Below are 13,530 nucleotides of genomic sequence, written 5' to 3'. Positions count from 1 at the left end.
TTCAGCAACGAAAAGGAAGTACTTACACAGGCTACAACAGGGATGAACTTTGAAAACACCATGCTAAGTGAAATAATCCAGTTACAAAAGGTCACATGTTGTAGGATTCCACTTATATGAAATGTCCAGAATAGGCAAACCTATTGAGACAGAAAGTAGATTAGTGGTTACCAGGAGCTAGGGGGACAGAGGAATTGAGTGCTAACAGGTATGTGGTTTCTTGGTGGGAGAGGGAGGGGGTAGTTAAAATGTTCTAATATTGAATTGTGGTGATAATTGCACAACTGTGAAGAGACTAAAAACCACTGAAATGTACACTTTGAACGTGTGAATTTTATAGTAGGTGAGTTATATCTCAATAAAGCTGTAAGGAAAAAAATCCATCTTTAGCAAACCCCAGAGCTTGTGACCTCAGAAAAAAGACTTCCCAGCTCCAAGCCTCTGTTTCCTCCTCTGTGAAATGGGCAAATAATCCAAACACCACCTTACGTGGAAATCAAGAAGAGAGTGGCTGGGGACCAGCACACAGTAGGTGTTCACCCTGCAGGAGCTTCCTTCCCCAGAGTGGGAGGCCACAGGGTCGACCCGGCAGAGTGCACCGCACGAGGTCCAGCCTGGCCCTGGCGGCGGGGCTCCGGACAGAGGAGGATGCTCATTGCTCATGACATAATTTAGATGGATGGCTCAGGCCATCCGTCAGGCTGGGAGCGGGCGGCCCGCGAAGAGGCCGTGGGGGAGCCCATTACCGTACACGTGTTAACAGCGCATCCTTTGTACCGACAGCCCCGCGGGCGCGGGCAAGGGCCGCTCCCCACATTGCGCGCCGCGGCCCCGCCGTGATGATGAATGGGCCGCGCGCTCCCGGCCGCCCCCGCCCGGGTACCGCGGGCCGAGGGTGACACTGCGTGGCCACGCTGGGAACTGCGGGGCCACCTGGCCCGGAGCAGAGGGCACGGAGAGCAGCGCGACTGGCCCCTTCCTTCAGTGCTCAAGAGACACTGTATGCTCAAGAGGCACTTAGGACAGAGCCTGGCACATAATAGGCCCTCAAGAAACCTAGATGATAACTATCATTACCTTTATTTTCAGACACAACCAAGTTCAAAAACTGGATAGATTTGCCAGGTAAAATACAGGATACTCCGTTAAATTTGAATTTCAGAGAAATGGGAAATACTTTTTCAATATAAGTTATTTCCCAAATATTTCACGAGATATACTTAGACTTCAAAAAAATCATTCATTGTTTATCTGAAATTCAAATTTACCTGGGAGCCCAGCTTTGTTTACTTTTGTTTTTGTAAATCCGGCAACCCTATAACTGTGTGACTTTAGACACATTTCACCTCTCTGTGCTTTTGTAAAATAAAGTGATCATCTATTCCTGGACTTATATAATGATACCAACAGGATTGTTGTTCGGATTAAATGAGATGATATTTAAAAGAATGTAAAGAGAATCAAGGTCAAAGCTAGCGGGGTTAAAGTTCTCATGTTCACACACAATTCGTTGAGTTTAGGGAAGAAATGGCCAAACGTTAATGTAGGAGTCTAACAACCACTAAGGTTTAAACGTGAATAAGCAAGACAACTCTTGTGCCTTTGCATGTGCAGTGCAGGCACTTAGGTCACCCTCCGGACCTAACTCCTGTTGGCCCTCCAGGACTCAGCCTACTGAAGGCTCTCTCTGACTCTCTCCTTCCCTGTTCGTAATCCCATTCACAGACTTCCTTGGAGAGGCATAAGACGCTGGAGTAGAGGAGGTACTCAATATTTGTTGAATGGGCGAATATATACATAGTAGCTCAAGGCTCAGAGACTATTATCTTATACCTTGTGACACGGCAATAACCAAAATGTAAGTGCTGAAGGGTGGAGTGGGGTCTGCTCTGCTCCCTTGCTGTAGCCCCAGCAACCAAATCAACAAGATTTGTTGAATTAATCTGGATTGCACTGTACATATGGCCCTCTGCCAAACACTTCAGCTAAACACATTCTCAACAATTAACTTCTCACAAGCCAGTGAAGTAGATGCTTTTATTATGCCCATTCTACAGATGAAGACGCTGAGGCACAGAGAAGTCAAGTAAAGCCCTTTGTCCAAGATGGCACGTGGAGAAACCACACCTAAACCAGGGCACTGCACTGGCTCTAGTACCCACAGTCCACTGTGGCTCCAGTCAGGGGCTTCAGAGTGGGGCAGTCCACTCTGGGCATGAACACCGGTTCTAAACTTCTCCAGAGAGTGACCTCAGCAAATCTCTTCTCTTCTCTGAGTTCCAATTCCTTCCATTCGTAAAGTGGAGTGAATGAATTTACCAACCAAACAGAAACCATTCATGGGAAATGCACACAGCTGGTGCTCAATAATTGATGGTCTCCCCAGTGGTCGCAAAAGCCATGGTAAGGGGATGAGAGAGCAGCCTCTTAGCACTGCCTATTCCCTCCACTTCTGGGACAAAAGAAGATTTTGTGGTTGCTAATTCCTCCTAGAGACAGAAAAATAGCTGGAGAGACTTCCATTAAGATTTTCTCCAGAAATGGGTGTCCTTGGCAGGCAAGAGGGCAGGGGAGTGACTCTAAGAGCCCCAGTGGAGGCTGGGATAGGAGACAGGAGTGAGGCAGGGAATTCTTCAGGACCCAAGGAAGCCTCCTCCCCACACAAAGGTCAAAGGGAGAGGGATGGAATGGGGGGCGCTTTGGGCACTTTGAGGTATAGTGGGGTGACATCCTGTCTGAATCAGGATTCTCTCTGCACCAGATCCTGCCCACCACCAGCCAATTTCTGCCAGTTTGCTTGTCCACCAAAAGTTTCACTGGTTCCCTACCTCATTCATTTATTAAATAAATTCCTAATGGGTATCTGCTATGTGTTGGCATCATTCGCTCTTGGTACTGAGAATTCAGTGATGAACAAATAGACGTGGTTCTTGCCCTCAAGGAGTGCTCACAGACTAAGACAGGGAAAGGAGGACAGATAATCAGAGGAGAGTGATGGGGAAATCCAAGGCGGCTGTGAGCACTCAGAGGAGGCACCAGACCCACCTGGGGGATCAAGGAAGGCTTCCCAGAGGAGATGCCATTTAAGCTGGGACAGGAAGAACGAGTAGAATGAGCCATGCAGTGAAGAGAGGCAGAATTCTCCAGAAAGAAGGAATCATGAGACAAAGGTCCCAGGTGGAGACTGAACGTCTGCAGAGGAGGAGGTGTGCTTGTGTTAGCACAGGGAGATGAGGCTGCTGAGGGGAGCAGGGCCAGGTCATGCATGACGTTGAAGGCTGTGGTGAGAACGTATAGCTTTTGCAAGGGTACTAGAGAGCCATAGAGGGTTTTATGCAAGCAGAGTGGCATGGTCAGATTTTCCCACAGCATTAAATACAAACCCCTCTGCCTTCCCCCTCCCCCCAGGCTAGTATGACCCCACTAGTCCCTGCCACTTCCCTTATCCAGAATCTTCCTGGACCCTCACTCTACACTCTCTCCCTGCCTACAGCTTCCACCTAGACACACTTATCTTGGCCAGTAGTAGAGCAAAATGTCCCAGATCTGGATCAGACAGACTCAGCTTAAAACCTGGCCTCTGCAACCTCTGGACAGGCTAAAACAGGCCCCTGACCTCTCCAAGCCCCAGTTTGCTCATCTGTAAAATGGGGATCATCATAGTGTCCAATTCACCAAGTTACTGTAAGGATTAAATGAGGAGTGTCTTGAAAGTGCCTGGCCCTGACACCTATTGTTTTCTTTCCTCCTTCAGAGAAGCATGCTGCCTCCTCCAGGTAGCCCTCCCTCACATCTCCAGCCCTCTGAACACCAGAAGCATTTCCTGTTTGTGATGCCTCCCAGGTAACACCCATAGTAAGTAGTTAGACACGGAGAAGTGTGTCTCCTCACAGCAGTCGGAAACCACCTGGGATCAGAGACAGAGAGTCTTTCCCAGCAGAGCCTAGGGAGTCTGCCCAGGGACAGGACAGCTCCTCAAGATGGGGAGACATGGACGGACAGACAGACAAAAGGGCTTTGGGGAGCTAAGCGAGGGTCTCGACGAAGGTCAGGACTCCGGGTACCTGTTTTCTGGGAAAACCGCCCTCATTAGAGCCAGGCTGATAAACAGGCTGCCAGTGTGCAGTGTACACGCGGAAGTAGACTCCTTCGCCATAACCACATCTCCCCAAGGCCCCGGCAAATGGACAGGAACGGCACAGCCTCCTTGGTAGGCGAGGCACTGTGCCCGAGGCCACCCCACCCCGGAATATGGCGTTCTAAGTTTCCACCATCCCTGCCCTCAGGAAGCCGGGGTTCCCACCCCACCCCAATATGCCTCCACTCTGACCTCTGCCTACCTTCCGCCGTCTCAGCGGCCCAGAAAGGGAGGCTGGCTCCTGGGCATGCGCAATGCGAGGTGGGTGGGGAAGGACGGAATTTTGCCCGGGGGCGGCGAGAGGGCTGGACCATGAACACACAACGCAGAGAGCTGGGCAACGTTGCTGCCCTGTTGCTGGTCCCCTCGCCCAAGTGTCTCCCTCAAGGGCACCTCAGGCTCACGCCCCTGTCTGGGCCTCAGTCTCTCCATCTACATAATAATGATCCATAAGGCCCAACAGTGATGACTCTCCCACATACCCCCCTCCCAATGTCAAGAATCTGGCAGAAACATCCATAATCATCAATAATCACTAGTTACCGGGAGCTCCCACTTTGCTCACAGCATGTTACCTAGAAATGCCCCATCCTTATTTCAAGGTAGTCACTTGCCTAAATCCATGTAGCCAGTGAGAGGCAATCAAATAAATACCAGCCACCAGGTAGTTCACACTTCACAGGGGCCCAGCACTGTTCCACACTTTACATAAAACAATCTCCTAATCCTCACTGCCACGCTGTGCATTACTATCCTCATTTTATAAGAGAGGAAATTGAGGTTCAGAGAGGGAGAGTAACTTGCACAAGGTCACACGGCAAGTTAGAAGAAGGGCCAGAACTCCGACCCAGTTCTCTCCATGTTCTTAGGCCAGCTGGAAGGATTTCAAGAGAGGCCTGAAGACGAGAAGCAGGGCATCCCACCCAGACCAGCCTCCATCCTGCAGCATGGAGACCCCTTCCTTCAGTTTGTTCAGAAGTCAGAAGCCAAGTCATTCACCTCTTTTAAAGGGGAACTTCCCCTACGGCACCTCCCTCTCCCCCAGCAGCTGCCCCCTTCCCTCAGTTTCCTCCCTCCCCCATCTCTCTCCCACTCTCCAGCACAAAGAGTTGCCAAGGTAACTGCATCACCAATGACTTTCCTCTTTGTCTGGGGCCCTCCAAGGAAATTCATAAGCCAAGTTGCTGCTCACTGACCCCTGATGACCAGCGTAGGGCAGCGCAGCCCTGGACCACCCCTTCAAGGCCCCCTCACCTCACCCCATCCATTTCAGCAAATATACCCTGGTGGCAACATTCGGTCACAAACTCCAGGTCCCAAGATGCAAGAGGCTGGGGGCTGGGAGGAGGTGTTTTGAGGGGTAACCTTCGAAAAATACACTGCTAGAAACACTGCAGGAAGAGACACAAGGAAAGAACACACTATCTGCTTGGCACTGGGCTGGACATTTTAACAGTTCAACTAATAACACCTACTATGTGCCTGACACTGCAAAGCACCTTGCGCGGCCCTGAGAATACCACCTACTAAGTGCTTAGGTCTTTGCTAGACACTGAAGGGGCACAGACTACAGCCCCTACTAGGTGCTTCCCTCTGTGCTAAGATGATGGAAAGGTGTTGGGCAATGAGGTGGGTCTGAGAACTCATCATGGAGGGGCAGGCCTTTGAGCCAAGCTCTGGAAATCCAACTTGGACATACAACATATAAGGGTTGGAGAAATTGGACAAGGGGAAAATTGATACTCTCTGAGCGATAACTATGTACCAAGCAGGTCACTTGCTTTAAGCAGCAAAGTCGGGACTTGAAGTCAGATGCATCTGATTCCACATCCCCTTCCCCCCTGCATGGTATCTGATGATGTCCATGATGGTAGTCGCCACCAGCCTGCATCTCTGAATGAGGGAGATAGGAGCAGAGCCCCCACCAGCCTGAGGAAGACATGGAGCATGAACAAGAAATCAACTTGTGCCACTGTTTTGCTGTTTTGTGCCACTAAGATTTGCACAACCCTAATTAAGATTTAGGGGCTGTGTGTTACTGTAGCATATCCCAACCCTTTCTGACTGTTACACCAACAGTCCGCCAAAATCCTGAGTCTGTCTTTCATTGGCTAGATTGGGTCATGGGTCCCATCCCTGAACCAATCACTGAAGGCAGAGGACAGCAGTGCTCTGATTGGCTCAGGCCTGGTTCACATGCTCGCCTCCAGATGTGGGGGAGGGGCAGTCAACCCCACTAAAACTGGTGGAGTGGGGATGGGAGAGGACTCCTTAAGAAAGTAGGGTGCTGTTGGGAATTCCCTGGCAGTCCAGTGGTTAGGACTCCACGCTTCCACTACAGGGGGCATGGGTCTGATCCCTGGTCAGGGAACTAAGATCCTGCATGCCACACAGTGTGGCCAAAAAAAAAAAAAGTAGGATGCTGTTACCAGAAAAAGGAACAGATGTTAAAGAGACAAAACTGACAAGTGTCCACTTCAGGGGCCTAGGCGCTAGAACACTGTGCAGGTGTCTATGCCGAATGTGAGGCTAGTCCCCACGCTCCTTCTTAGGTGAACACCTTACAAGGCTCTGGAATTTGCCTGGAAAAAGATTCTATTGAGTTCCACTGGGTGATGTGGCTTCTCCCCTAGGTCTCAGGATGTCCTTCAGTTTCTGAGGGGCCTGCAGGGCAGGTGGCCAGTTTTCCCCAAGGAAGGTATAGGGTACTAGGCTGGGGTAGGAGGGTCAGGGGGAGAAGGAATGGTCAGCCAGCTCTCAGCTGCCCAGGAGGATGGAGAGAGCTGGGCCTGCTCAGAGCAGTAGGTGGGGGTAGTGCGGGCACCTATGTCCCTAAAGCCCAGGTCCTTCCCCATCAGGTCTCTCCTTAAGAACCTGGTTTAAAATCAGTGCAAACCAGGCACTGTCCCAGGTGTTCCACAGACATCACTGGGCTTAATCTCCCTGAGACCCTCATGAGCAGGCATGAGAGGGCTACCCCATTATCAAAACAAGCAGTGGATGCTCAGAAACACATGTCCTACCCAAGGTCACACAGCTCAACACAGAGCTCCCAGTCTTTATCCATCCATTCAACACATCTTAAAAAAAAAAAAAAAAAGCTAAAAAATAATTCTGACATTACAAAAACATAAGAAAGAGAAGAGGAAATTCCCCTTTACTTGCCATACCCATTCCAGTCTCCAAAGGAAGCACCGTTAACTCTTTGTTGACTAGCCATCCAGACGTCTTTCTGTGCTCATCTAGTATGTTTGAGTGTTTATCATATGCCAAGAATGTGCAAGGGCGTTAACAGGTAACTATCAGAAAGATGGGTTCTCAAGGGTGTACAAGTTGCCATGCAAATCCATCTGGTTTTTTATAATCTTAACTAGTCAGGATATGGGGATGAGGGACTGACAAGACATTGAAACCCATGTTAGATTAGGTCTCTCCCCAGCTCCAAATTCCCCAACAATCCCCACCGACCCAGAGGAAAGCCAAAGTCCGTACTGCCCAGACGCCCTGCCTGTTCTGGTCCTTGGTCACCTCTCCAACATCAACCCCACCATCTGTCACTATCCCCTCGCTCCCCTCCAGCCACACCCCGTCATTTCTCAAACACCCCTGACACACTGTGCCTCAGGACTTTTGCACCTGCTGCCTGGAACACCTTTCTCCACTTTCTGATAGGCTCACATCCTCACCTGCTTTAAGTCTTTCCTCAGATGTCCCTTTACCTTAAACTTGACTCTTCCCACTCAAAACACCCTACATCCCTTTTAGTTTCTTTGTTTTTCCTTATAACATCTACTACCCTCTGACATACTATGAAAGTCTTAATTATCTTATCTCCCCTGCATCACTAACTAGACTGTAGCTTCAGTGAAGTCAGGAATCTGTGTCTATTTTGTCCATGGCTGAATCCCCAGGGCCTTCGAACAATGCCTGGCACACAGTGGGTGCTTCATGAAAAGTTGTTGAATAGATGCATTTATGAAAGGAGACCACAGGTCAGTCGGCAACGTGGCTCAGACATGCCTGAATATTTTTTAGAACATTTGAGCCTCATACTTTTTGGAGCCAGTGCTCTGCACTGTAAAATCTTATAGGATGGCATGTATGGAAGGATGAAGGGCTGAAGGGGCGGAAGGGGGGGCTTTTCCCCCAAAAGCCATTTTCTGCAGATACCCCTTCCCAACTCTGCCAAGGGTTGTGGGGTGAGGCGGCAAATCAGAAGGACCTCAAATCAGAAATCCCCAGCCCTGCCTCTAGTGGCCTCTCATCCCCTGGATCCACCAGGAACCGGGGTCCAAGAAACTTGGACACCAAAAACAGGGGCCCTGGGGAGCCAGCTTCCTGGGGCAGCTAATTCTCATGCTGTTACTGCTGCCACTGCAGGTTCACTTCCCCAGGTATGATTTATGCTTCTGGCTGAACATTTTTTCTCTGCTTTTTGGATTCTGCTCTGGAATTTTTTTCTCCTTGGCCTTTTCCTGGGTCAATGCAGTCCTGATATTTGATTCACTGTTAACAGTATTGACTGCATAGGATTGAGCCAAGAAATGGAAGAAATTGCTTTTTCTTTCTTTCTATCTCCTGGTTGACAACTCAGTCTCAGCGCTGGGTTGGCCAAGCTTGGCGAATGCGCTACACGGCAAAGGGAGTGGGGTTTGTGCCTCCGTGGCTGGATGGTGACTCAGGGAAGGAAATGAGCAAGGGGTTGCCAGCTAAAGGGGGTCCTGCGCTTGCATTCCATCCAGGTTTTCCCTCCCAGATAGGAGAAAGGTTTGGACAGGAGGTGCTTCAGAGTCAACCAGTCTTGGATTGAAGCTGTGTGACATTGGGGAAGTCACTTAACCTCTCTGAGCCTCTGTTTCCACTTTCATAAGATGGAGGTAATCTGTAAAGTATTCATGTATGAGAAACCCTTTGAATCAAGCCTGTCATCATAAGAGCACAATTTATTGTACCTGCCATGGTCATCCCCATCATCATCATCATCATGACTCTATTCTTGAGTAATCTCTGTTCTGACCAAAAACAGAAACAAGCACTCACTCTATCTCATGAAAATGATGTGGGAAGCCTGGAGTTTTCTGATATTTATTTATTGTGGTTGTAACATTGTTACAAACTGTGTTAAGTGTTATGAAGGGAAAAAAGAGGGGGCTGTGAAAGAAAAGGGGAGGGCATTGCTTGTTCTGAACCAGAAGGATGCTCTTAGAAGGAACCTCCAGGATAAGCTCATTCCCAGTAAAAGAAGAAGAAAGCCCATCAGAACGATGGCAGGTAGTTTCAATTAACATCCAATTATCAGAGAGTACACGGTTACAGTGACTTGTGGCTGTATGCTGTCCCAGCTCATACCATCCCATGACAGCCAACGGCTAAATTTTCAGGAATTTTGTGAGCCGGTTGTAAAATGTGGTCATGATTAAAAATTAAATTATATAAACTTACAGTTAAATAAATGACATTAAAACTACTCAGAACTCATCACTTCCTAATTATTTGACCACATTTTATTATTATCTATACTCTTGAAGTTATTTACGTCCATTACACTTATCTGGTAGAAATACATATCATGGTATCTGTGCGCCTCCCCAACTTCACTTTAATGACATCATGTTGGTAGCTTGAAATCAGCCCCAATAGGAATATTTACAAACCCTAGTAAATGTTCCAAGCCAGGGTTCAATTTATTATTGTTTTGTTAATTCCTTAGAAAGTGACATAAAAAATGTTAATAAAGTAGATTAAACTTAAAGATATGATGTGTCTGTAGCCATTCTATTGTGAAAGCACAATCGAGGAAATATTCTTCCAGTATTTGAAAACCATGATTCAATTCAGAAAGAAGTTGCCCACGTCACTGATGAACAAGTGAAGTCCCAACATATGTCTTTGTTGTTTTGTTTTTGTCTCACTCATTAATGTAAACAAAAATATTAACCAAGATTAATGTCAGAACCACACATGCTAAATGCTAAACATGTACCAGCACACCACTTAGTCATTATAGTGCCTTCCAAACCAAAAATCGAGAGCTATGGCTATAATGGATTTTTCAAATTATTTCTGGACATGGAAAAGCATTTAAGGAAAGGTGGTTTGTCACTTCAAATTAGTGGGCCATTCAGGTGGTCTGTGAGGATACTGGGACGGAGTATCTGAAATTGGGGCTGATCCAGAAAATCCTCAGAATCACCATTCTTGGAATAATAGCTTGACAATATCAGTTGGTTGATAGAAGGAGGGATGGATTAATTGATTCCAGCTCTGCCACTAAATACGCATGAGCTCAGGCAATGTTCTGAGCCCCAGGTTTCTCCTCTATAAAATTAGGATAAGATGCCTTCCTTGACTACATCCTAGAGAGGTATGGGAATCAGGCACGGCATGAGTGAGCTGACTCATTTGGATGTAAGTGATAGACATCCAATGTAAGCTAGCTTAGCCGAGGAAGGGGAGATTAATTTGTTCTCAATATTTGGATATTGGGGTAGTTCAAACATTCGAAGAAAAAGCTCTCGTTTCTCCCTTTTTCCTCATCTCGTGATGGTGGCTTCACTCTCCTTCTCCACACACACCTTCCACTTCCACCTTCTCCACGTGGCTGGTACCTGCCCTACAAACTTAAGTGGAGGAGAAGCTTCCTCCTACCAGGTCCACGTACCAATCCCATGGAAGGGCTCTGATTGGCCCTGCTTGGGTCATGTGCTTGTCTCTTGCACCAATCACTATCACCAGAGGGCTAGGATGCTGTGATTGGTCAGGCCTGGGTCTTGGGACCGCTTCTGCAGCCAGCAGAATCTGTTTCCAGAAGAAGGGTACCGGGAAAGCTTTCTAGGCAGATAAAATTCATAGGTCCTCTCCAGAGGTGAATGTGTGCTGGAAATATTAAAGCAACAAGCATGAAGGATGAGAATAATTATTCTCGAAATAAAGGGACAAGGCTGTCTATAGCTTACACATGGACTTAATTCATTCAACAAACCATCTTTTCACAGTGTAAAATTAATCCCGTAGCTCCAGTCTGGAAACCCTGCAAGGACCTCATGATTCAAGTCCTGCCCACATCTCTGGGCTCATTTTGGACCCCACCTCATCTCTCACAGTGCCCCAGCCCCACCGGGCTTCTGTTTCACACTGTGTCTCTCCCCTTCCTTTCTCAAGATCTTTCACATGTGTTTCCTCTGCCTAGAATGTTCTTCCCCTAACTCCTTACCCCAATCCATCTTTCTAATCTATTTCCCCCATAAGCACGGTAGACAATAGAGACTTATGTCTCGCTCACAGGACACCCAAACGGCTGAGCACAGCACAAGGGACAAAGTAGACAGTCAACAAATACTTCTGAGATTAATAAATAAATGAGCATGTATTATTCCAAGGGTAAAGGAGTCACAAATTCCCTGCCTTTATACACAGATTCATTCATTCTTTAATTCCGGCACTAGTGCACCCTGGGATGGAAGAATTAACAGTAAACGAGAAACTCTTCTTGACTTCAAGGAGATCCTGGTTTGATGGGGGAAGATGGCAGAGAGTCACACACAGAACTGGCACAAAGTGAGTATGGGGAGGGGCTGCCGAGGGAGCAGAGGACACGATTTGGGAAGGCAGCAAACACTTCCTGGAGAAGGTGAAGCCCAAGATAAGTGATAGATTAATAGAAATTTGGTGAGTGAAGGAGGCAAAGTTAAGGGGGTGGTACGGGGCGGGAAGAGGGTAATTACAGGCAGAGGGAAGAGTAATGCAGAGATCTGGAGGCACTGTTGTAGTCAGAAAGGGAGAGAGAGCGTGCACGCTGGGGGAGGAACATCTGTGAGGATTCAGGAGGCTGACTCTGGAGAGACTGAGGCACTAGGCAATCCAGAATGGCCTTGAAGCCGTCCTAAGGAGACTGGACTTGACCCAAATGGTGCCATGAGACCCCACTGAAGTATCTTAAGCAGCAGCATGGACGCCGCCGTGTAGTATATTACAAAGAAATCTTCAGCTGGCCCATCACCTAGGGGACACAAGCTAAGATTAATATCAGTTTAAGGGTTTCAATTTAGACAAATTCATGACTCCGTGGGAGGGGCAGCTGAGCAGTTCTGACAATGTCCCCCCTTTTAAGGTCGATATTATAATCCCTGACTTTTAGAGTCCTCACACTCCAGGACCATAGACTCAGAAATAAGAGAACCCCTGCCTCTTAGACCCAGGGAAAGGGATGCATGGCACCTCAGTCTTGCAGAGAACAGAAGGATATAAGGTGGACCCCTATAATCACAGCATTGCAGAGACCTGTAATCACGGAATTATAAACCAATAACATCACTCTTCGCCAGCACAGGGGGACTCGGTGGGGTTAGGTAGCCCAAGCCCTATGAAATGACACAGGAATCCTTTCGGGAAGGTGGCTTTGGTCTCCCTAAACGTCCTTCATCCAGGGTCCCACTGGGGCATCTGGTCACCCTCCCATGGCTGCCTCCTAGGAGGCCCCCACCCTATACCTGGTCTGCTGTATCCTTGCAGCTGCTCCCTGCACCCTTCTGACCTCGGACCCACTCCTTCCAACCCAGAGCCTGAATATTTTCTTAGCTAGCATCAGTCCTTAAAGATAAATGTTGCTTCATTTCTCCCCCTTCCCCTCCACTCCCATCCCTGCCTCCCAGGGTGCCAGAGTTCAACTCAATTTTCTCAGATTAAATAAAATTTCAAAGTGTCAGTCTCTGGCAAACGACAAGTTAGAAGGTGGTTGATTTTCCTAACCCGATCGCCAGTCCAATTACAATTTTTAATCTATATGTAGATAGTGGTGAACAAAACCCCACAGAAATGTCAAGAGTGAGGAGGTTATTAGCTTAGTTTTAATTACTGTCCATCATTCTTAGCAACTGGAGGGACCCGGCAAATTAGGGGAAGGCAGCATTCCTCTGGAAGGATCAGCCAGGCCCCCCGGGCTACTGGTCCCCAAAACCATCCCCAAGCAGACAGTTCAGGGCACAGACAGTGCACATCCCCCCACCGGGCCCCGCCACGAGTTCCTGCCCAGAGAGGCCTGCGGACCTGAACTTGGGCAGAATCAGTCACACCAGCTGATGTGATGTGACCGCAGACCTCTCTCCTCCAGCATCCCTCAAGGCTGCGCGCCTCCACCGCCCCCGCCACTCTCCCACCCGCTTTGTCTCTAAAACATACCTAGAGGTTATTCTTTTGTCTTGATGATAAAAGTAACTCATGCTCACCGAAGGAGGTTGTTTGGAAAACTGGGAACGATGAAATGGAGGGAAAAAAAAAACTTATCCTAATCTTACCACCTAAAACAACTGTTAATATTTGAGGTTATTCCCAGTCTTGTGAATGTGTGTGTATACATATATACGCATATATATATGTACATACATATACATATA

At 48.0% G+C, this 13,530-nt stretch overlaps 1 pseudogene; it reads right to left on the bottom strand.

Moving 5' to 3' along the window:
• Positions 1–756: 756 nt before the first annotated feature.
• LOC133075180 (lactoylglutathione lyase-like) overlaps positions 757–13,530 on the bottom strand; it is a 34,233-nt pseudogene continuing 21,459 nt past the window's right edge.

Source organism: Eubalaena glacialis, chromosome 15 (genome assembly GCF_028564815.1).
Source record: "Eubalaena glacialis isolate mEubGla1 chromosome 15, mEubGla1.1.hap2.+ XY, whole genome shotgun sequence".
NCBI classification, from domain to species: domain Eukaryota; kingdom Metazoa; phylum Chordata; class Mammalia; order Artiodactyla; family Balaenidae; genus Eubalaena; species Eubalaena glacialis.
Note: the sequence above shows the minus strand (reverse complement) of the source record. Positions and strands in the feature narration are given on the sequence as shown.